Source organism: Ovis aries, chromosome 9, assembly GCF_016772045.2.
Source record: "Ovis aries strain OAR_USU_Benz2616 breed Rambouillet chromosome 9, ARS-UI_Ramb_v3.0, whole genome shotgun sequence".
Lineage (NCBI taxonomy): Eukaryota > Metazoa > Chordata > Mammalia > Artiodactyla > Bovidae > Ovis > Ovis aries.
The window spans coordinates 35,263,831-35,285,754 of NC_056062.1; the positions used below are offsets into that span (position 1 = coordinate 35,263,831).

The 21,924-nt window shown below is 45.0% G+C and overlaps 1 protein-coding gene across 3 annotated transcripts in view; it reads left to right on the forward strand.

Annotated features, from left to right (window-relative positions):
* The window catches only part of LOC101114620 (uncharacterized), a 205,001-nt gene that overhangs the window by 50,655 nt on the left and 132,422 nt on the right, over nt 1–21,924 (forward strand). For 2 of the 3 annotated variants that reach the window (XM_027972961.3, XM_060393411.1), the window contains exon 1: nt 13,036–13,209. The exons of the other annotated variant lie outside the window; for it this stretch is intronic. The gene's annotated coding sequence lies outside the window, so the exon portion shown is untranslated. Of the gene's footprint in view, nt 1–13,035; nt 13,210–21,924 lie in introns of those variants that run through there. 3 annotated transcript variants of the gene reach the window in all.

Sequence of the window (21,924 nt, forward strand, 5' to 3'; positions counted from 1 at the left end):
CATTCTTGCACTTTAAGAGTTCTTTATATATGCCACACAGATATGAGATTTTTATCAGATATAGGATATATAAATATTTATCTCAAAGTTTGGGGCTTGACTTTTCATTCTCTTAACAGTGTATTTTACAGAGCAAAGTTTTACATTTTTTAAGGGTATGATTTATCAAATTTTCTATTATGACTCATATTTTTAGGCTTATATATAAACGCTACTCACCATACCCAAGTTCACAGGGATTTTCTTCTCTGTTTCTTCTAGAACTTTTAAAGTTTTAGATTTAGAATTAGGTCAACGATTTATTATGAGTTAATTTTTGTACAGTATGAGGCATGGGTGAAGGTTCTTTTTCTTTTTTTTTTTTCCTTTTTTGTACATGGATACTCCACTGTTCCAGAAATATTTGTTGCAAATATAAAACTTTCTTTACTAAGTTGCCTTTGTAAATACTTTTGCCAAAAGTGAACTGTGTTTGTGTGGGTCTCTTTCTGAGTTCTTTATTTCTGTTTCATTGTTAAATGGACATACCTGTCCATCCAGCATCTTTCCATTCAGCATCTCTGCAGTCGAAGTGCATTGACACCTGTTCACCACTAGATGGAGCCCTCACAGCAGCTCATTTCCTAGGGCTTCCTCTCTATTCATGTTTCAGTGCTTATATTTAGTTTTTAATTAATTTATTTATTTTAATTGGAGGCTAATTACTTTAAAATAGTGTAGTGATTTTTGCCATACATTGACATGAATCAGCCATGGGTGTACATGTGTCCCCCATCCTGAACCCCCCTTCCACTTCCCTCCCCATCCCATCCCTCGGGGTTGTCCCAGTGCACCGGCCATGAGTGCCCTTTTTCATGCACTGAACTTGGACTAGTGATATATTTCACATATGGTAATATACAAGTTTCAATGCTATTTTCTCAAATCATCCCACCCTTGCTTTCTCCCACAGAGTCCAAAAGTCTGTTCTTTGTATCTCTTTGTGTATATCTCTATTCTTTGTGTCTCTTTTGCTGTCTCACATATAGGGTCATCATTACCATTTTTTAAATTCCATACATATGTGTTAATATACTGTATTGGTGTTTTTCTTTCTGACTTACTTCACTCTATAATAGACTCCAATTTTATCCACCTCACTAGGACTAATTTAAATGCATTCTTTTTAATAGCTGAGTAATATTCCACTGTGTATATGTACCACAACTTTCTTATCCATTCATCTGCCGATAGACATCTAGGTTGCTTCCATGTCCTAGCTATAGTAAACAGTGCTGCAATGAACATTGGGGTACACGTGTCTCTTTCAATTCTGATTTCCTCAGTGTATATGCCCAACAGTGGGATTGCTGGGTCATATGGCAATTCTCAGTCATGTCTGACTCTTTGCCACCCCATGCACTAGTCCATGGAATTCTCCAGGCCAGAATACTGGAGTGGGTAGCCTTTCCTTTCTCCAGGGGATCTTCCCAGCCCAGGGATTGAACCCAGGTCTTCTGCATTGCGGGCAGATTCTTTACCAACTGAGCTATCAGGGAAGCCCCAATCCCAAAGAAAGGCAGTGCCAAAGAATGCTCAAACTACTGCACAACTGCACTCAACTCACATGCTAGTAAAGTAATGCTAAAAATTCTCCAAGCCAGGCTTCAACAATACGTGAACCATGAACTTCCAGATGTTCAAGCTGGTTTAGAAAAGGCTGAGGAACCAGAGATCAAATTGTCAACATCTGCTGGATCATTGAAAAAGCAAGAGAGTTCCAGAAAAACATCTATTTCTGCTTTATTGACTATGCCAAAGCCTTTGACTGTGTGGATCACAATAAACTGTGGAAAATTCTTCAAGAGATGGGAGTACCAGACCACCTGACCTGCCTCCTGAGAAATCTGTATGGAAGTCAAGAAGCAACAGTTAGAACTGGACATGGAACAACAGACTGGTTCCAAATAGAAAAGGAGTACATCAATGCTGTAAATTGTCACCCTGCTTATTTAACTTCTATGCAGAGTACATCACGAGAAATGCTGGACTGGAAGAAGCACAAGCTGGAATCAAGATTGCTGGGAGAAATATCAATAACCTCAGATAGGCAGATGACACCACCCTTATGGCAGAAAGTGAAGAAGAACTAAAGAGCCTCTTTATGAAAGTAAAAGAGGAGAGTGAAAAAGTTCCCTTAAAGCTCAACATTCAGAAAACTAAGATCGTGGCATTTGGTCCCATCACTTCATGGCAAATAGACAGGGAAACAGTGGAAACAGTGGCAGACTTTATTTTTTTGGGCTCCAAAATCACTGCAGATGGTGATTGCAGCCATGAAATTAAAAGACGCTTACTCCTTGGAAGGAAAGCTATGATCAACCTAGATAGCATATTCAAAAGCAGAGCCATTACTTTGCCAACAAAGGTCTGCCTAGTCAAGGCTATGGTTTTTCCAGTAGTCATGTATGGATGTGAGAGTTGGACCATAAAGAGAGCTGAGTGCTGAAGAATTGATGCTTTTGAACTGTGGTGTTAGAGAAGACATGAGAGTCCTTTGGACTGCAAGGAGATGGAACCAGTCCATCTTACAGGAGATCAGTCATGAGTGTTCACTCTAAGCGCTGATGTTGAAGCTGAAACTCCAATACTTTGGCCACCTGATGTGAAGAACTGACTGATTTGAAAAGACCCTGATGCTGGGAAAGATTGAGGGCAGGAGGAGCAGGGGATGACAGAGGATGAGATGGCTAGATGGCATCACCAACTTAACGGACATGAGTTTAGGTAAACTCTGGGAGTAGGTGATGGACAGGGAGGCCTGGTGTGCTGCAGTCCATGGACTCTTTGCCTGGGTCGCAAAGAGTCAGACACAACTGAGTGACTGAACTGAACTGAACTGAATGGCAGTTCCATTTCCAGTTTTTTACGGAATCTCCACACTGTTCTCCATAGTGGCTGTACTCATTTGCATTCTCACCAACAATGTAAGGGGGTTCCCTTTTCCGCACCCTCTCCTCTGTGTTATGTTTAAAACGGATAACCAGCAAGGTCCTACTGTATCGCACAGAAAACTCTGCTCAATATTTTGAACAATCTGAATGGGAAAATAATTTGAAAAAGAATAGATACGTGTATATGTAGAGCAATCGCTGTAGACCTGAAACTACCACAACATTGTTAATCAACTATACGCCAGTGTAAGATAGAAAGTTAAAAAACAAACCACCAGAAGAGAAGAAAGTGAAGCAGACCCGGCAGCGCAGAGGCACACAGGCCTGGAGTGGACTAGAGATCGTTCTAGTTGTTGTTCCTGAGAGCAGATCTGTCTTTGGGCTGATCTCCGTCAATGTCATTATCAGCATCTTCCGTGAAGACACAGAAGGCAAGGTTAGCAGGTGTGGTGACGCAAAGCCAGGGAGGAGCTTGGCTGCCTTGTATGCGTCAGAAGGGTTCCAAGAGCTCTCAGGGGACTGAAAGCAGACAAGGGGATGGACGCATGTGTTTCCTGCCTTTGATGGAGTCATACAAAGAGCTTTAGACAACGAAAGGGGAGATCTGAGTATGTGTGTCGTGATAGCTGTGATGCGGTAACCATGCCATTTCACGCAGTGCTGCTCAGGGCGTAGGCCATGAACCACCCAGTCAGAAACGGCGTGTTGCCGTTCCTGGACGAGGCAGGAGCTCCTGCCAGGTGTCACTGAAATTCATCATGAAGCACATTCCTTAGTGGAGCCAAATAGGCACAACTTCCCAGGTGAAGGAAGCAGGGAGACAACCTGTGGTCCAGAAGCCCCTCTTCGTCTCGAGGAGAGCCTGCCTTTGAGTAGCACTGAATTGCAAAGTCTCCTTGGTGTGAGGACTAAGTACTTAGTACTAACAGTGCTACGCACAGTATTTGTGTCCTCACATTTGGACAGAGGCACAGTGGACCCGAGGGCTTCCCAGGTGGTTCAGTGGTAAAGAACCCACCTGCCAATGTGGGAGACCCAAGAGACGTGAGTTTGAACCCTGGGTTGGGAAGATGCCCTGGAGTAAGAGATGGCAACCCCCTTCAGTATTCTTGCCTGGAAAATTTCGTAGACAGAGGACTTCTGGTGGGCTACCGTCTACGGGGGTTGCAAAGAGTTGGGTACAGTGGAGCAACTGATCACAGCAGACTGAGGGCCAGTGTTCTGGAAGGAGTAGGTTCACAGGCTGGACCAGACTGCCTCACTTTCCTCATCGGACAGATGGCAGCAGCAATATCAAACACAAAGGGCTGTTTGCTGAGGGTCAGAAGTATAACGGCAAAATTCACAGCATGTTTCTTGGCACGTGGTAGAAATGTTCTTAGTCCATGGAAGTAAGAATTAATGTGTTTCTCCTTCATGCCTCTTGGAGGAAAGTACTGTCGTTTTCCCCATTTCATAGATGAGCAACTGAGCTGAGTTCTGATGCAGTTTAACAGCTTCCCCTGGTCATGCGGTTCCTACATGTCGGGCCCAGGTGTAAAGCATTCTCTGACTTTAGGTTTTGGACCGGTGCTTGTTGATCACAGGGCACTGCCCATTCCCGGCTGGGCCAGACCAGTGACTTTCAATTCTTCTGACCAAAATTCAATTGTCATAACCTAGTACACTCCTTGTCCTTCCACAGGCACATGGACACATAATCTGATACAAAAGTTTCATGAACTAACTCTTCCCCTTCATAAATACAATGCACTCTGAATTCTTCTACTCCATTTTTTAAAGAAAAAGCTGGTGATGACCTTTTGAAATTGATTTCATGGCCCACACATGTGCTGGAACCCACAAAGTGAAAGTACTGTAATAGCAATTTCTGTGAACTCTTCAGTTCTGATTTTCTGATTCTCCTAGAGAAACAAAACAAAAAACCACACACACACACACACACACACACACACGCGCGCGCGCCTTCCAACCCAATTCTCTTTGTCCAGAAGAGAAGGCCTGAACTTGGGAATAGTTTATGTGGAAGAGAATAAGGATTTTAGGCTAGGTTGACAGAAAGCTTGCCTTCAAGGCCACCTCAGGAATCCTGTGTTCCCTGTGGGGCACCAAGTTTTAAGAGAAATCAACCACCCAAACACATTCATCAAAGGACAGTCAAGGTGGAACAGAATCTGAAATTGTTCAAGGAGCTGGACATGTTTAATCTGATTCTGATGGAAAGAGCCTCTACAACATTAAAAAATAAAGTATAATATGATACTAGGCCTCTATTGGATAGTAGTTGAATAAGGCTTGGCCTGTCTGATGCGTTATCTCACATCAAGCGTATTTTTATTGGTTTTTTAGAGTTCGGTGTCTAAAGTGAGGATCATGCAAAATGATTGTTACTGCACTTCCATCCTGGGAAAGGCAGACAGGAAACCACCCCTCCCAGGCTGAGCGGAGGAGCTCTCGAGCTTGCCCTTGGCCAGACGTCTGCCCAGCTTCAAAGGGGTTTCAAAGGGCGGTGACCGACTCCAGCCCAGGCCATGCTTTGGAAGTCAGACCTTCGTCTGCCAGGAGCCGGCCCGCCCGGGGAAAGCCCCCTGCTCCCCAGGCTCTGGGCTGGTGGGAAGCTCTTGCCTGGCTGTTTCCCTCCCTCTGGACTCCCAGTGAATCAGGAAAGGAGGGAGTGAGAGCTGAGTGGTCCCTCCCCAGGTTTCAGTGGCCTCGGGAACGCCTGGGGCTGGAATTCCCCCTCCCCCCCACCCCCCACCGAAAGGTGGCTCCAACAATAGAGCTTTGCGCTGTGTGGCTGGGCAGAACATTCTATTGGAAGAAGAAGCACATTTGTGGTAATTTATTAAATTTAGGAAGGAAAGGGGAGAGAGGAGTCACGAGTGACTCAAAGGCTACAAGGTTGGGAAATCTTGAAGCCAAATCTGGCCCCTGAACACAGTGGGAAAACTCAAATGGTACCCATGACGGGGATGGGGGAGAGATGGAACTCTTGTGGAACTTCCTTTGTGGCTTAGAGTCGGAGCTGTGTTCATGAAAATCCATATTCATGAAAGCTAGAATGGTTAAAATACATAGCTCTTGCTGCTCAACTGTTTGCCCACCAGTGTTAAGTCCTGATCCTTGGGGTGAAACGTGGTTAGTTAAGAGGCAAGTGGGTCTTAGGGATGTTAGTATTGGTCTGTTGTCTTGGACGACAAACCATTCATTCATTCATCCATCCATTCATTCTCTCTCAGTGGGGAGATGGCCTCACCTTCTCCCTCCCCATCACCGGCAGCTATCCAAGATCCCAAATGACTGAGTGGAAAAGGGACACCTTTGATGTAACCAAATGGAAAAGATTCTGTCTTAGAGCACAAGTTAAATTAGTCTGGAATTGACCCAAGGGGGATTCTTTTAAAAAATCGTGCTAGAACATGTGTGGCATAAACTACTTCATTGAAACCACTTTTTAATGTGCAGTACAGTCGTATTAAGCTGTCCACCCGCAAATTTCATCTTGTAAAACTGAAACGCTGCCCAAAGAAGCCTTTGGTATTCCTCTCAAACTTTTTTTTTAAATAACAAACTTTGCTATCTTTTGCTTGCAAATTTTTAACAAGATAGTAAGGTAGCGATAAGAAATGTACCAGTTGTCATAGATACAGTTGCCATCTTTGGAATGAACGTATCTGTTTTAAGCCTGGCCACTTGCAGATGGAGTCTGACCTCTAAAAAAGTCTCAAGGACACTCTTAGTAACAGCAATTCAAAACCAACCTTGGCCTTGTGGGTAAAGGCGATGCAAATACACCTTTTCCTGTGAAAATAACTGTGATGTAAAAGACAGTTTGTCTGGTTCAGACCTAGGTTTCTGACTGATAGGAGTGCCTTTGCTGTGTTAGCGAGGTGGTGCTTCCCAGGCTCCCAGGTGGCCTCAGGCTGGGGGCTGGTTTACCAAGGAGACTTGCCACGTGATTAGAGGGTTGGGACTTTCAGCTTCCTGACCTTGAGGAGGGGGCAGGGGCTGGAGACTGGGTTCATTCTCTCAGCCAGTAAGTTAATCAATCATGCCAATATACTGAAACACCGACAAATACTCTGGATGCCGAGCTCAGCAGAGCTCCCTGGTTGGTGAATGTGGACAGGCCTGGAGGGTGAGGTGCCCGCACTTACAGGGACAGGGCAGGGAGGCTGTCTCCCCCTCCCTCACTCACCCTATGGGTCTCTTCCTTTGGCTGTTCCTCCTGATTTGTATCTTTTCATAGTAAAACTGGACTTCCCTGGTGGCTCAGATGGTAAAGAATCTGCCTGCAATGCAGGAGAGCCAGGTGTGATCCCTGGTTCGGGAAGATTCCCTGGAGGAAGAAATAGCAACCCACTCCAGTATTCTTGCCCAGGGACAGAGGAGTCTGGTGGGCTATAGTCCATGGGGTCTCAAAGAGTCAGGTATGACTGAGTGTCTAACATTTTCACTTTCATAGTAAAACCGGAGCTTCCCTAGGTTCTGTGAATTTTTCTAGAAAATTATTGAGACCAGTGGGTTATAGGAACCTCTGAGTTTATCACCAGTTGGTCAGAAGTTGGGGGAGGACCTCAGAATCCTTGAAGTGCAGCTGACCCCGGCGTGAGGGCAGCCTTGCTCGGCACTGTTCGCTTTGCAGTGTAGTGTCTGTGCAGACTCCAGGAGGTGAGTGCCAGTATGGACTGCAGGACAAAACAGAATTTGTTGTTGTTGCTCAGTCATGTGCGACTCTTTTCAACCCCATTAACTGTAGCACTCCAGGCTTCCCTGTCCTTCACTATCTCCTGGAGTTTGCTCGCTTGTGTCCCGTGAGTCTGTGATGCCATCCAACCTTCTCATCCTCTGTCGCTACCTTCTCCTTTTGTCTTTGATCCTTCCCAGCATCAGGGTCTTTTCCAGTGAGTCAGCTCTTTGCATCAGGTGGCCAGAGTATTGGAGCTTAAGCTTCAGCTTCGGCATCAGAACAGAATAGACCTCTGCTGGAGAAAGGGGAGAACAGCTTTGAATCCAGCCGTGGCTGTTGGGAAACAACTCTCTGGAGATCTCCTGCCGGTTACCCATCTTGCCATCAAGACACTGGCTGCTGTTTGTTCGCTTTCCAAGGATGTGTGTTTAGCAGACAGCCCAGGAGGACAGAGGTGTGTCTCTCTCCAGAGTAAAAGACAGATATGCTTACTGTCCTTTAATAAGAATTGGGTTTCATGAACCCAGGGTTCCTCTTATATGACCCAACACATCACACATCCAGGTGTTTTCTGGCCCTCTTAACATCACTCCATGGGGTTGGGGCCAAGGGGACTGGCACAAAAATGCTCACTCTTTGGCCACTTCTTTTGCTGTGAGGAGTAACCTGTCTTTGTGTCCAACTCAATAGTGTTATGAATTCAGCAGCGTCTGTGAACTGGGGCAGCTAGCTTGTGACTGGGAGAAGCTCAGACCCTCAACCTGCAGTTCTGGACGGTGCCCCCATTCGTTTCAGGACCTTGGGAAAGTGAACATTGTGGACCTGAATTTTAACACCTGTATTGTGCTAGGTCTTCACAAAGGTCCATACAGTCAAAGCCATGGGTTTTCCAGTAGTCAGGTATGAATGAGAGTTGGACCATAAAGACGGCTGAGTGCTGAGAACTGATGCTTTTGAACTGTGTTGTTGGAAAAGACTCTTGAGAGTCCCTTGGACTGCAAGAAGATCAAACCAATCAATCCTAAAGGAAATCAGTCCTGAATATTCATTGGAAGGACTGATGCTGAAGCTGAAGCTCCAATACTTTGGCCACCTGATGCAAAGAACTGACTCATTTGAAAAGACCCTGATGCTGGGAAAGATTGAAGGCAGGAGGAGAAGGGGACGACAGAGGATAAAATAGTTAGATAGTATCACTGACTCAATGGACATGAGTTTGAGCAGACTCCGGGAGATAGGGAAGGACAGGGAAGCCTGGTGTGGTGCAGTCCATGGGGTTGCAAAAATTTGCACATGACCTAGGGAATGAACAACTACAAACTCTAAGAGTCAAAGATTGACTGTAGTTTACCAGTTCCTTTAGTCTATGGTGCTTACCAATGCTGTGTATAGTTTTCCTTCCCGTGTATGACTCACAGAACTAGGTAGGAGAAGGAAGGAGGAAGGGGAAAGCAGGATGTGAAATGAGAGCAGAGGATGGAGGAAGGTGAGAAAACTCACACTCTTCATCCAAGGGTTTGGAGATTGTTTCCAAAGTACTGCGTGTCTAATGTCTGGGAATCTTCTTTCCAGGGTGTTTCTCCTGAGAAAAGAAGAGTATCTCACAGACAAAATTTATCTTTAGCAAATAGTTAATCTCTAGATTAATTAGAAATTTTTTCAAGTGATGTAAATTATTTTGATTAATTACGTTTATGTATACATTTGTAAATTGTTTCTTTTTCCAGATGAAGTTGGTGATCCCACCATCCCCAAGGTAGAAGCCGGGAGGGGTGTCCCGAGACTCTCCTCTTCTCCACCCAGCAGACCTGGTCTATTGATTACATCTCCACCACACCCTCAGTTTCTCCCTCTTTATTCATTCCCACTACTTTCCTTAGTTCAAGCCTTTCTTACTTCTTTGCCAGAGCTTAGCAAAATGCTTTGTTTGTGATAGGTATATTAGTCTGCATTTTCTAGAGACACAGAACCTGTATGTTGTACTTGCATCTTTGTATCCATGCATGTGTGCATGAGGGTTAAGTCGCTTTAGTTGTGTTCAACTCTCTAAGACCCTATGGATGGTAGCCCACCAGGCTTCTCTGTCTCTGGGATTCTCCAGGCAAGAATACTGGAGTGGGTTGCCATTTCCTCCTCCAGGGGATCCTCCTGACCCAGGGATGGAACCTGGGTCTCTCGCATTGCAGGCAGATTCTTTACGGACTGAGCCCCAGGGGAGCCCATCTATATCTATATCTGTATTTTAATCATGTTTGCAAAGTCCCTTTTGCTGACACATTCATAAGTCTCATGTTAGAATGTGGACATCTTTGAGGAGCCATCTTTCTCTCCCTCGGTCAATAAATGCCGCAACTAACAAATACTGATGAGTTAATGAACTATTGGTATAGTCACTTAACTGGTTTCTTTGAATCCAGTTTCATTGCCTTCAAGCTTAGCCACATTATCAGAATGGTAATTACAAAATAAATGTCACATCTTTCCTCTGTTTGAAATTCTTGCGTGGCTTGTCACAGACTGTAGTATAAAATCCAAACTCCCCTCACAGGATGCACCACCCACCTTCCCCACAGCTTCTTTCATAGCCCTACTGTATATAGTAGGTTAAATGATACAAAATTACTGATAATTGACCTATTTTGAATTAGAAAAATTGTAATTTATACGGTTCAACTTAACATTGTCATTAACCATGCTCATATGCTGTCTCAACATAGTGTATGGTTGTCTCAGTGTAGCAAGATTTCTCCCATTTCCCCTGTTCTTGTTGAAGCTCTTCACTTCTGTGTATAAATATAGCCTGCCAAGTTCCTCTGTCCATTGAATTTCCCAGACAAGAATACTGGAGTGGGTTGCCATTTCCTTCTCCAGGAGATCTTCCCAATCCAGGGGTCGAACTTGTGTCTCCTGATTGCCAGGGGGATTCTTTACCACTGAGCCACTAGGAAAGCCTGTTGCACAAATTATGAAGTACTTAGTGTGATAAGGTTGTGTATGTTTTTTATATGAACTTTAGCACAAGATGCAATCTGAACAAGGCTTTATCTCTGCTAACTGTCTCACTCTAGATGTTATAATTTTGTATCCTACGGTGATCCTTCCCTCTGGCAAAGACTGAGGCCAGGTTGGCATATAATAAGTGTACAGAGAGCAGGGTGAGGCTGACACAGTGTTTTCAAGCATCTGAAGATCTGCTTGGGGGCTTGCTGAATTTCCTCAAAATGTTTGTATCCAAATAGGTCCTCAACAAATGCTTGTTGGGTGAAGAAATGAAAAAATTGCCTTTGCTGCACTGTTTCATTGTTGTTGTTTAGTAGCTAAGTTTTGTCCAACTCTTTGCAACCCCACGGACTATAGCCCACGAGGCTTCTCTGTCCATGGGATTTCCCAGGCAAGAAGACTGGAGTGGGTTGTCATTTCCTTCTCCAGGGGATCTTCCTGACCCAGGACTTGAACCAAAGTATCCTGCATTGCAGGCAGATTCTTTACTACTGAGCTACTGAGTAGGTAGGCAAAAAATGCTAGTGCGTCAGGTCTATCCAGCCCAGGTCCTTTCTCTGCAGAGGAGTTAGATGCTCAGCAGAGGTGAGGAGACTTCCAGGAGGATAAGACCTGCCCTGGCCTCTGATTGTCCACTGCACCATCCTGCCCCCTGCTGCTCAGCTCATCAAAAAAAAAAAATGTATACTATCATGTAAGAAACAGATCACTAGTCTAGGTTCAAAACAGGATACAGGATGCTTGGGGCTGGTGCACTGGGATGACCCAGAGAGATGATATGGGGAGGGTGATGGGAGGAGGGTTCAGGGTTGGGAACTCATGTACACCTGTGGTGGATTCATGTCAATGTATGGCAAAACCAATACAGTATTGTAAAGTAAAAAAATAAAATTAAAAAAAATTTAAAAAATAATAAAAAAGAAATACATAGTAAAAACAAACAAACACACAAAAAGTTCAGTGTTTCTTAAAGGCACAGGTTCCTCTGAACAGAATTTCTCACTCTCTCAAATTGACATTTGGAGTCACTTTCGAAGGAACTTCGTTTCTTATGTGTTATACTCACCAAAATTATATCTTCTCTGTCTAGGAGAAAGGCAAACAGATTGTGCCTTTTTCTGAGTATTAAAACCAGTATGAGACCACAACTTAATAACAAAACACCCCAAATAAGCAGATGATTAAATGGGTAACAGGCTTCCCAGGTGGCGCTAGTGGTAAAGAATCTGCCTGCCAATGTAGGAGACACAGGTTCAATACCTGTGTCGGGAAGATCTCCTGGAGAAGGGAATGGCAACCCACTCCACTATTCTTGCCTGGAAAATCCCATGGACAGAGGAGCCTGGTGGGTTGTAGTCCATGGGGTCACAAAGAGCTGGACACGACTGAACACAGTAGACGCCTATAGTGTGTGCACTTTAGAGTGTATGAAGAGGGCGGGCCTCATGGCAAGTATTTTTACCATAAAAACAAACAAGCAAACACAAAGGGAGGCAAGGAGACTCTGGGAGGTAATGGATCAGTCTATTTCCTCGGCTGCAGCGGCGGTGTCATGGCTGTTTTGCAGGTGTCCAACCTCATAAAAATGTACATATCAAATACATGGAGCTCCTCGTAGTCAATACATCTCAATAAAGTTGTTAAAAAACCATGAAACAGTATGAGACCTTCAGCCAGGGGTTCCGGTGACCAAAAGGAAGGTGATATTGATGACAGTGATTCATCATCCTCTGAGCCCCTCACTCCTGCCCCCCACCCCCCGGGCTTCTGGCAGTATTCGGAGCTCCTCTCTGCCTGGGCTGAAGAGATATGCACATGAGTATTGAGAGAGTAAGCGAAGAGTGAAGGTAATACTTGCATGTTGATGGTCTAGTAGGAAAGACTGCTGGCTTGTTAATTGTTAGAAGTCAGAGTTTAGTTTTTTTTTTTCAAGTAGGCCTATCTTTTCAATGGAGCAACACTTAACAAATACCAGTTGAATTGAATCAACCTGCTTGTTAATGGGGACTTGACCATCACGTCATGGTGTCTTACCGGACGAAAACATACTCTTCAAGGTGAATATTCAAAACATCATCTTCAGAATAAGGTAAAAAGCTCACATGGTCACATGCACCTTCTATTTGTATGCCAGAGAGGATCCATTGGACAAACAGGTTATTTTATTGTTCGTTTAGTAAAAAGTTTTATTTAAAGTAGATGATTTGGTTGGGTATTATAGGTAACTGGGATGGCAGGGAAAAAGCAGCTGTCGGTGATCTAGTCTGGGCATTTCTGTATGGAATGAGAGGAGTGCACTCACTGACACTCACTAGTAGTTGTGAATCTGAGACTAGCTCTGTTCTTGCCAGCCTGTGGTCTGGAGTTACCTGCAGTGCTTACTGTTGCTACAGGTAATCCAGGTGAAAACACAAACATTGCCGTTCCCTCTGGCCAGCACAGACAGAAGCCCAGTTCACTCCTAAGCAGTGTCTGGATCCATGGGTTCCCCAGGTTGCCAGGCCCTGGGCTCTGACTCTTCCTGACTCCAGCCCTTCTGGTAAGACATTCTGGAAGCAACTGAGGAATTTGTCTTGGAAATTACAGGTAAAATATATGCTTTTTTTTTTTTTTCCTCCTTACCCTTTTTAAAAACAAGAATAGGTAATTAAAATGTTAAACTTTATAATTAGGTCTTTAAAAGGGAGGACATCTTAAACTTTTACTGAAACATTGAAGATCACTCAGTGGTTTTGGAAACTATGCCAACGATGGTAGAGAAAGCAGGAAAGGCTGGAGCGCAATTGTTTTTAGTCCTGGTTGCTATGGGGAAGGTGAGGGAACTTATTTTTCTTGTAGGGCATCTTGGCAGATATTTCTAAGGAGGTTTAGCTTTCAGAGGTTGTTTGGACAACTCTTTTCTAGTTCAAGAACTTGTGGGCCGTGCATAGGAGTTAAGACCAATCCCACACATCACAGCATGCTCCAGGATGCCTGCTCTAGCCCTTCCCCTGGGCAGCTTATTCCTCCCCCTCCTCCTGTTTACACATCTGTTGATGGGGACAACACCGGTAGGGCTGTGTGGGCACCATGTACAGTACGTTGTGAGCACCCAGTTCATGAACTGAGATCTTGTTTCTTTGGGTCTGATAAGTCTACATCATTCAGTTGGGGAGCCCCATGTGGCCCAGGGGACATTTTGTGTCGTTGCTGGGTAGTGGCATTCAGTAACTTCAGGTGAGCTAACTTGGGAACCTCCCTGTGGACACTCAGACTCCGCCCGCATCTCTCCAGCATCGGGAACGGGGCCGCTCTGCAGCCTCAGGAGGTGTGACACAGGCTTTGGAGGCTGAACAACCACAGCTGATTGTGGGTGGAGGGGGGGCGCCAGGCAGGGAACAGGAAACTGTTGGCACCCTGTTAGCCTGGAGGCCAGGGATCCTCAGGAGAGGGTTCTGTCAGGCTGGCCCCACCGAACTGAACAGAAGCTCCTACTACTAAACTTGGTAATAAATCCTCAATCTCTTTTTTTTTTTTTTTTTCTTCTTTAGTTGCTCAGTCATTTCCAACTCTTTGAGACCCCATGGACTGTAGCCCGCCAGGCTCCTCTGTCTGTGGGTAGGAATACCAGAGCCATTTTCTTCTCTATTATTTCCTTTGGCATGCTTGAAATTAATGGCATAATACTTTCATAAGAATATAGCATGAATGTCTTTCTTCCTTTTGGCCAAGTAGAATTTATATATTTACAGTGCAACTTGGAGTGACTGTTCAGGTTTCTTGATGGATCAGTGTCATAGAAATGGGTGTTCAGTGTCTGCTAACATTTACTTTAGTTAAGCTCTTAAACTAGTCTAATAGCAACATAACACAGAAGCCAGACAGCACCCTTAGAAACTTCTAAACACAGCAAAGACCTGGGCATTACCAGGGTGAAAGGGCTCCTCAGCACCAGGAATTGCTAGACAAGTTTGGGGAACATGACTTAAACGGTCAAGCCATGTAGAAAGGGAACATCGAAGTCAGCTTTTAAAACATACACTGTGACTTTTCAGGTGGTTAACTGACAAAATGTATAGACTCTGGCCATTGAATTATCTTACTCCAGGTTAACTTACTTAATCACAAAGTAATTTTAGCAATTATCAAACAGAAAAAAAAAGATCAGTAAATATAATTGCTAGAACATTCTATGAGGAAATTGCTTTCTATGCATGGCAGGTGAATCCCATTATTTATATATCCTTATTATATACTAATTAATGCCATGGTGTTGTCATAACTATACTCAATGAAAACACACTCAAATATAAATGAAACTAATTTTTCCTTTGAGAAGATATTTCAAATTTTTATGGCATTTCTGGGACATTAACATAAATATCACTTATCCTGATAAAGTACTAGTGGAGGATGAAGAAACCTGATGGGCTACTGTCCTTGGAGCCTCAAAGAGACAGATACGATTGGGTGACTGAACAAGCTATAGGAGGCATATGGGATTGGCTGTGGAAGAGTAGGGGGGCTTCCTTGGTAGCTCAGATGGTAAAGAATCTGCCTGCAATGCAGGAGACCCGACTTCCATCTCTGCATCAGGAAGAACCCCTGGAGAAGGGAATGGCAATCCACTCTAGTATTTCTTGCCCCTAAGTTACTTCGAGAAATGTGTGATCCTAATAGTAATAAGTAATTTAAAATGAAGCTTTCTAAAATATTAGCAGCTTTTCTATTACTCAAATGGTTTGAAACTGAGTCTCAAACTTCTTGTCTTAATCATGTTCATCTATGAAACTAGGGAATATAGGTGTAGCATTTTTAGAGCCATGAAGAAAATGAAGACTGATTGACAGTTGCTTTTTATTAAACAATTGTGTTATTCATATCTGAAGCTATGTGACATTTCAGAGAAGGCATCTTTGAATGTTGAAATTATAACATTGGTCTATGATATAAAAGCCAGTCTCTGAACTAAAAGAAAGATCTTAAGTAATTAGGGCTGGTGGAGTGTCATTATACATTAAGAATTGTCATCTAAGACTTCAATATTAATTGATCAGAAAAGCATTTTCATGGCAGGTGCTAAAATGGCATCCGCTTTAACATAAAAGAGAAAAGCAGGTTGTGAAAGGTTCTTGAAGGTCCCTGGGGGAGTTCTGTGCAAAGAACACACAGCTAGGCAAACACTTCCTATTTCTACAGATTTTGCCCCAGATGGTGATACAGGCTCTGGTCAACAGGCAGGCCAGATGGACACCCCCTTTTTTGGAGACCCCTGCAGCTCCAAACCTAACCCTACAACACTAAAGGTGTCCCAGCCGTGACTGTGGACTGTTTCCCTTATGTCTACATCCTGTTATCAGCCCCTTGGTCTCACCACTCTGATAAGGAAGGAAATCAAATGCCAAGAAAGGAAGAGGAAAACCTAACTGGCTTCCCTTTAAGCCCAAAACAGAAGGGTCAGTGCTTGGGTTGGCTCAGGCTGCCGGGGGGGGGGGGGGGGGGCTTCCTAAGGAGATGGGAGGTGGGAACAGGCCGAGAAGGACGCGCACCAGGGCATCCTGCTCCCTCCCAACACCATGCCCCGCTCCCCCCAGTCATCCTGGGGAGCTGGATCCCGAGACAGCCTTGCTTGTTGGGGTCGACCTTTGAGAACCCCCGGGTCGGAGTCTGTCTTTTCCCTCTTTCATCTCCATTTCCAGCTGTGTGATGCAGAAAAAGGACCACTCTTGTAGGCTTGTTTGATATTTAAGAGCCCAACACATTTTCCCCCCAGTCTTTAAACTTTTTATTTTGTATTGGAGTATAGTTGATTATACTACAGGAAATGGCAATTAAGGAGTAGGAAATGGCAACCTGCTCCAGTATTCTTGCCTGGAGAATCCCATGGCCAGAGGAGCCTGGCAGATTATGGCCCATGGGATCACAGAGCTGGACACGACTGAGTGACTATGCAGGCATGCATGCATGCATAGCTGATTAACAATATTGTGATAATTTCAGGTGAATCCCGAAGGGACTCAGCCATACATACACATGTATCCATTTTCCTCCCAACCCCCATTGCATCCAGGCTGCCACGTAACATTGAGCAGAGTTCCCTGTGCTACACAGTAGGTCTTTGATGTTTATCCATTTTAAATATAGCAGTGTGTACATGTCCACCCCAAACTCCCTAACTATCCCTTTCCCCTGGCAACAGTAAGTTCATTCTCTTAAGTCTGTGAGTCTCTTTCTGTTTTGTAGGTTAGTTTGTTTGTATCATTTCTTTTTAGATTCCACAGATAAAGAATGTCATAGGATGTTTCTCCTTAAGAGCCCAGCATATTTTAAATGCCTTATACATGTTAACTACTGTTATATTTTTTGACACCCCAAGGCCCCTATATTTGTCTAAAGAGTGGAAGTAACTGGAAAGGACTGACCTTGAGCAGCAGTTTTGGCTGTCTCTTCAGAAATGTACATGAGCTCACCCAGGAGGAGCTTCCTCAGGTTATGCTGATGTCACGCCTGGTGGCTCTAACTGTTCCTATGAAGTGATGACTGTCTCTAGAACCTTCCTGTCCCCATCTTCCACTGGTAAGGCCTGAGGCTTCCATCCTGGCCTGTGTTCCTGATGCCAGGACTGTTGGGGCCAAGAGCATGGGGAGCACACTGTGCTCTGTTCACAGATGTACACCCGTGGTCTTCACCTCTGGAGGCCGCTTTCTGAATGTAGACTTTTTTTTACTGGGAGGATTTCTCTCATTTGGTCATTACAGGGTCTGATGACCACCCTCAAACGGCTGCCACTGTTCTGGGAGGCCTGGGGGTGCCAAGCACCTGGCCTGTTTCCAGTAGAGGAGTCGGGTGTCAGGTCTGGAGCCTGGCCTGGCCTGGGGCTGAGACCCCGGACCCATGACTCCCTAGTTCGGGCTGGGCAAGTGGCTGAAGCTCTCAGAGCTGCAGTCTCCTTTCTGGTACAGCAAGGAGAAGAGCAGACCTGACCTCAGGAGGGTGTGTGAAGGAAAGGGGGCCTGGCTGGAGTCAGCCATGGCTATGGTGTCACATGGCCTCCACGAAACCTTTTCCATTGCAACCCTCTGGGGTCAGGTGCCCAGCACCCCCCAGGCCTCCAGAAATGGTGGTGTCCAATTAGTGACATCACTAGGCCTGTAATGACAGGGCCCTAGGACTCTAACATGGGGGCTTCCCAGTGACTCAGTGGTAAAGAATCCGCCTGGCAATGCCGGAGATGCAGCTACAATCCCTGGGTCAGAAAGATTCCACAGAGCAGTAAAGGGCAACCCACTCCAGTGTTCTTGCCTGGAGAATCCCATGAACAGAGGAGCCTGGTGGGCTACAGTCCACTGAATTGCAAAGAGTCGGACATGACTTAGCTCACACACACACACACACACACACAAACACACACACACTGTGCTATCCTGTAGGTCTGTACTAGTTGTCTGTTCTATACACAGTGTTGCCTATGTGTGTATGTCAATCCTAACCTCCCACTTGGAGCATCTCGTCTTGGTGACTGCCATTCCTTCCTTCCTAAGAGCTGTCTTTGTTCAGTTGGTATTCATACTGTCTTCCTGTCGGAGCTGTGGCTTTGTTACCTAGGCTGGCCCAGGAGAGCTGTGGCTGGTGGTGGCTGAGCTGTGGAAAGGATCACTATTGAGCTCAGCACCCCTCCCCCCTCCCCAGACCCCAGGTTCTCACCCCCTGATTCCAGAGTGAAAGGGAAAAGATAAGAGATTAAATACTGATGAGTTATTTACAGGGGTCTCAGGTCAGCAACTGCTACAAGCCACAAAGCAATCTGATACGACCAGGAAAGTGCTGACATGGATGGAGCTAACAGAGGGAAGGGCTCTTGGGCCTGGGGGCCTTGGGGGTGCCTGGCAGAGTGGGCTCGGAGGCTTGCCTGGTTCCACCCCAGGGTGGGTGGAGCAGGGACAGAGCTGACTGGTCCCCTTGAAAATCCTAGATGCAGTTCTGAGCCCTTCCTTTGGCCTGGGTGTTCCCTGGTTTTCTTACAGTTGATCTGAACACTTAAAACCTTGTAGTGCAAAAGGCAACCTGACTTTTGCTTCTCCAAAGACAAATCTCAGAGGAAAACTCTTCAGTATAGGCAATTATTCTGTCTCCTTACATTTAAGTGCCTATTTGACATATTTTGTCAAACTTCTCTGTAGTCACAGGATGTACTATTGTTATTCATCAGTTAAGGTCTTTAGACATACAGAGGGAAGCCTACACTTGGCAACATGAATAGAAAACTTCCATCATATTCTGGTAAAAGGGCCAATTTGACATGGGCATCAGTATCGGAGCAATTTTTTTTTTTTTTTTTTTTTTTTACAGTCTCAGATCCAAATACCTTTCAGGAAACTACAAAGAGAATTGTTTCTACAGCTTAATTCAGAGCTTATTAAAGTCATGGGCATTTCACTTATTATCAGGAGGCTTCCTGAGGAAAAGTAGAGTAGAAATGTAAGCACACACATTCTAGACTGTTACTTTTTAACAGGTGGGATGGAGAAGAAAAAAATGTTCCTATTGGTTCAAGGTAATTGTTTTCAGTGTTATGGTCTCTGAACGCAGCAAGAAACGGGAAGCAAAATGACTTCACTTTATAGATTCAGGGGGAAAAAAAAATCACTCAGTGTAGAAGAAGAATCTATTATAAAGTCATGGATTTGAGAATGTTTCACAAAATTTCAGGGTCCTCGGAAGCGTTTCTGTAAAATCTTTATGGGTAATGTTTGTGGTTGGTGTGATGTATTTGTGATTGCTACACTAGGTCAAGCGTTGTCCAGACACTCAAACTATTTATTATACTGTCTGAATGTGTGTCTTGGGGGTGGGGGAAATGGCGGGAACTTGTTTCAGGCTCAAAGCCTGGTACACAGTAATGCTTCTGTTGGATAATTCTTACAGAGTATAACTGAAACATGAAAAATAGACATATATGTTTTTTGTTAAAAAAAATATGAATCCACAGTGCAGGTCTGGTTTGGTGGGGTCTACAGTGTGAGACAGAAGATTCTTCTATCTTTTCTATCTTGTAGTCCAGGATGGCTGCTGGAGCGCCAACTGTTGAATCAAATTCCAGGACAGAAAAGAGAAAGAAAGAAAACAAAAAGGGAATCCCTCCCTATTTAGGAGTCTTCCTGAAAGAACCATACTACACTACTGCTTCCAACTCTGGTTAGACCTGGTAGCAGATGGCCTTGACAGACACTGAAAAGTGTGCTTGACTTATAAAAAAAGTCAGAATCCTTTTATTAAAAAGGAGGGAAGAATGGATTTTGACATACAGCTAGCAATCCCTGCTATACATCTCAGAAAATACTTGTTGCAGGCAGCTGGATGCATTGGCCAGAACTGGTGCACACAAGACCGTTTGTGGGTTGATCTTCTCTCCTGAGAAACTGGGCAGCTCCTAAACCTCATAGTGTTATACACCCAGGACTTGGGAGAGACAATGCTGGCCCTGCACACATCACGGCTGATCTGACCTCTGTGGTCAAGGACAGGATAGCCCTGGGGCTGTCTGCCCTTCAGGAAGCTGGGTGTGAGCCTGAAAGTGTGAAACTATGGCTGTCAAGTTCCATCAGCTGGAAACCCAGTGCCCTGACAATAGACGAGGTGGCCTGAGAATTAATTGCTCCAGTTTTCTCCGGACACCCACACATGGGATGAAATCTAGGCTGGACTCCAGTTTCCTCATGAATTAAAAAAATGCTGACTTTTAAGTGGCTCCACCACTTAGTTTCTGTGCAACTGAAGATCAGTTGGTTAACATTGTGAGGCCTCAGTTTCCACCTCTTTAAAATGGAGGTAATATTGATAAAAGCCTGTTCTTTCATGGACTGGAGTATTAAGAAAGAAAGGGGGGACTTCCCTGGTGGTCCAGTGACTAAGACTCCATGATGCCAACGCAGGAGATCTGGGTTCCATCTCTGGTCAGGGAACTGGATCCCACATGCCACAACGAATCTTTCACAAACCGAAAGTAAAGGTCCTGAGTGCTGCAACTAAGACACGATGCAGCCAAATAAATACATTTTAAAAAGAAGAAAAAGAATGTGGGGAGCTCTGCTCAATGCTTGGCACGTACTAAGTACTCAATAGTTGTTAATGGTAATTAATAATGCAAACAGCAGAACAAAAATCTTAAAAGTGATGTGGAAAATCCAGCAGCTTATAGCCTTTATTCCTAGCTTGTCTTGAGGGCAGGAAGAGTGCAGCTGGTGTCACAGTATTAATCCTTGCAGAGCATGGTCTTCCTTTTCCAGAAACCAGTTTAATCAGCATTAAACGGCCAGTGTCTCTTCCCTTTGGTATGTTTCTGCTAAGTCACTTCCCTCGTGTCCTACTCTTTGCGACCCCCCTGGACTGTAGCCTGCCAGGCTCCTCTGTCCGTGGGATTCTCCAGGTGAGAATACTGGAATGGGTTGCTATGGCCTTCTCCATCCTTTTGTATAGTTGACAGTATATGTCAAACTGTTCTTAGCTGTTTTGGAACAAAGAAGCAAACACAAAGAGCATGCCTTCTCGCAGGAGCCTAATGGCTGAACATGTTGACAAGGAAAGCTGGCTTGTGGTCCGGATGAAATCCTCTGCTCAGTCACCATTCCTGCTCTTGGCCTGCTAGACTCCATGTTTAAATATGAAACAGAAAGGATACCATGAGGCCCAACAGAGATCCAAATATAACTGAGGTTTGGAAGTGACTCACCGCTGCTACTGACACTGCCTCTTCAGCCCGAGTGGCCCTGACAGGCTTTGTCACCGGAGCCCTGTCTTCCTCTCTGCCCCGTAGGCTGGCCCCACCCCTGGACTCCCTTTGAGCTGGTCCTGCTGGACATGACCTGACCCTCCCCTACCTGCTTTGCTGGGATGTTGACACCTCCCCCTTACTCCTGTCCCTCCCAAATCTCCCCTGGCCCACAGAGCAGCCCAGTTTCTTCAGGGCAGCCTCGGTGTCTCTGCAGCTTGCACCATGCTTGTCTTCACTCGCTTAGAGCTCACCTTGCCTGGGAGGTGTGAATTCCGGCCCTAGGGACCATGTCTTAACTATTCTTGGCTGTATACCATGTCTGGTGTCCCCTCCCATGACAGCAGACAGGATCCAGGGCCAGGCATGGACTCAGGGCCCCTGTACAGTCCTACACACCTCCATGGAACTGGGGCAGTGGGGGAGGGGAGATGGTTAGGACAGAAGGGCCAGTGAAATCAATCAGTTCAGTCATTGTTTGTCAGATGGGGTAATGGTACCAGTTTGCTGAATCTGCCAAACAAAGTACCATAAGCTAGATGGTTTGGACAAAC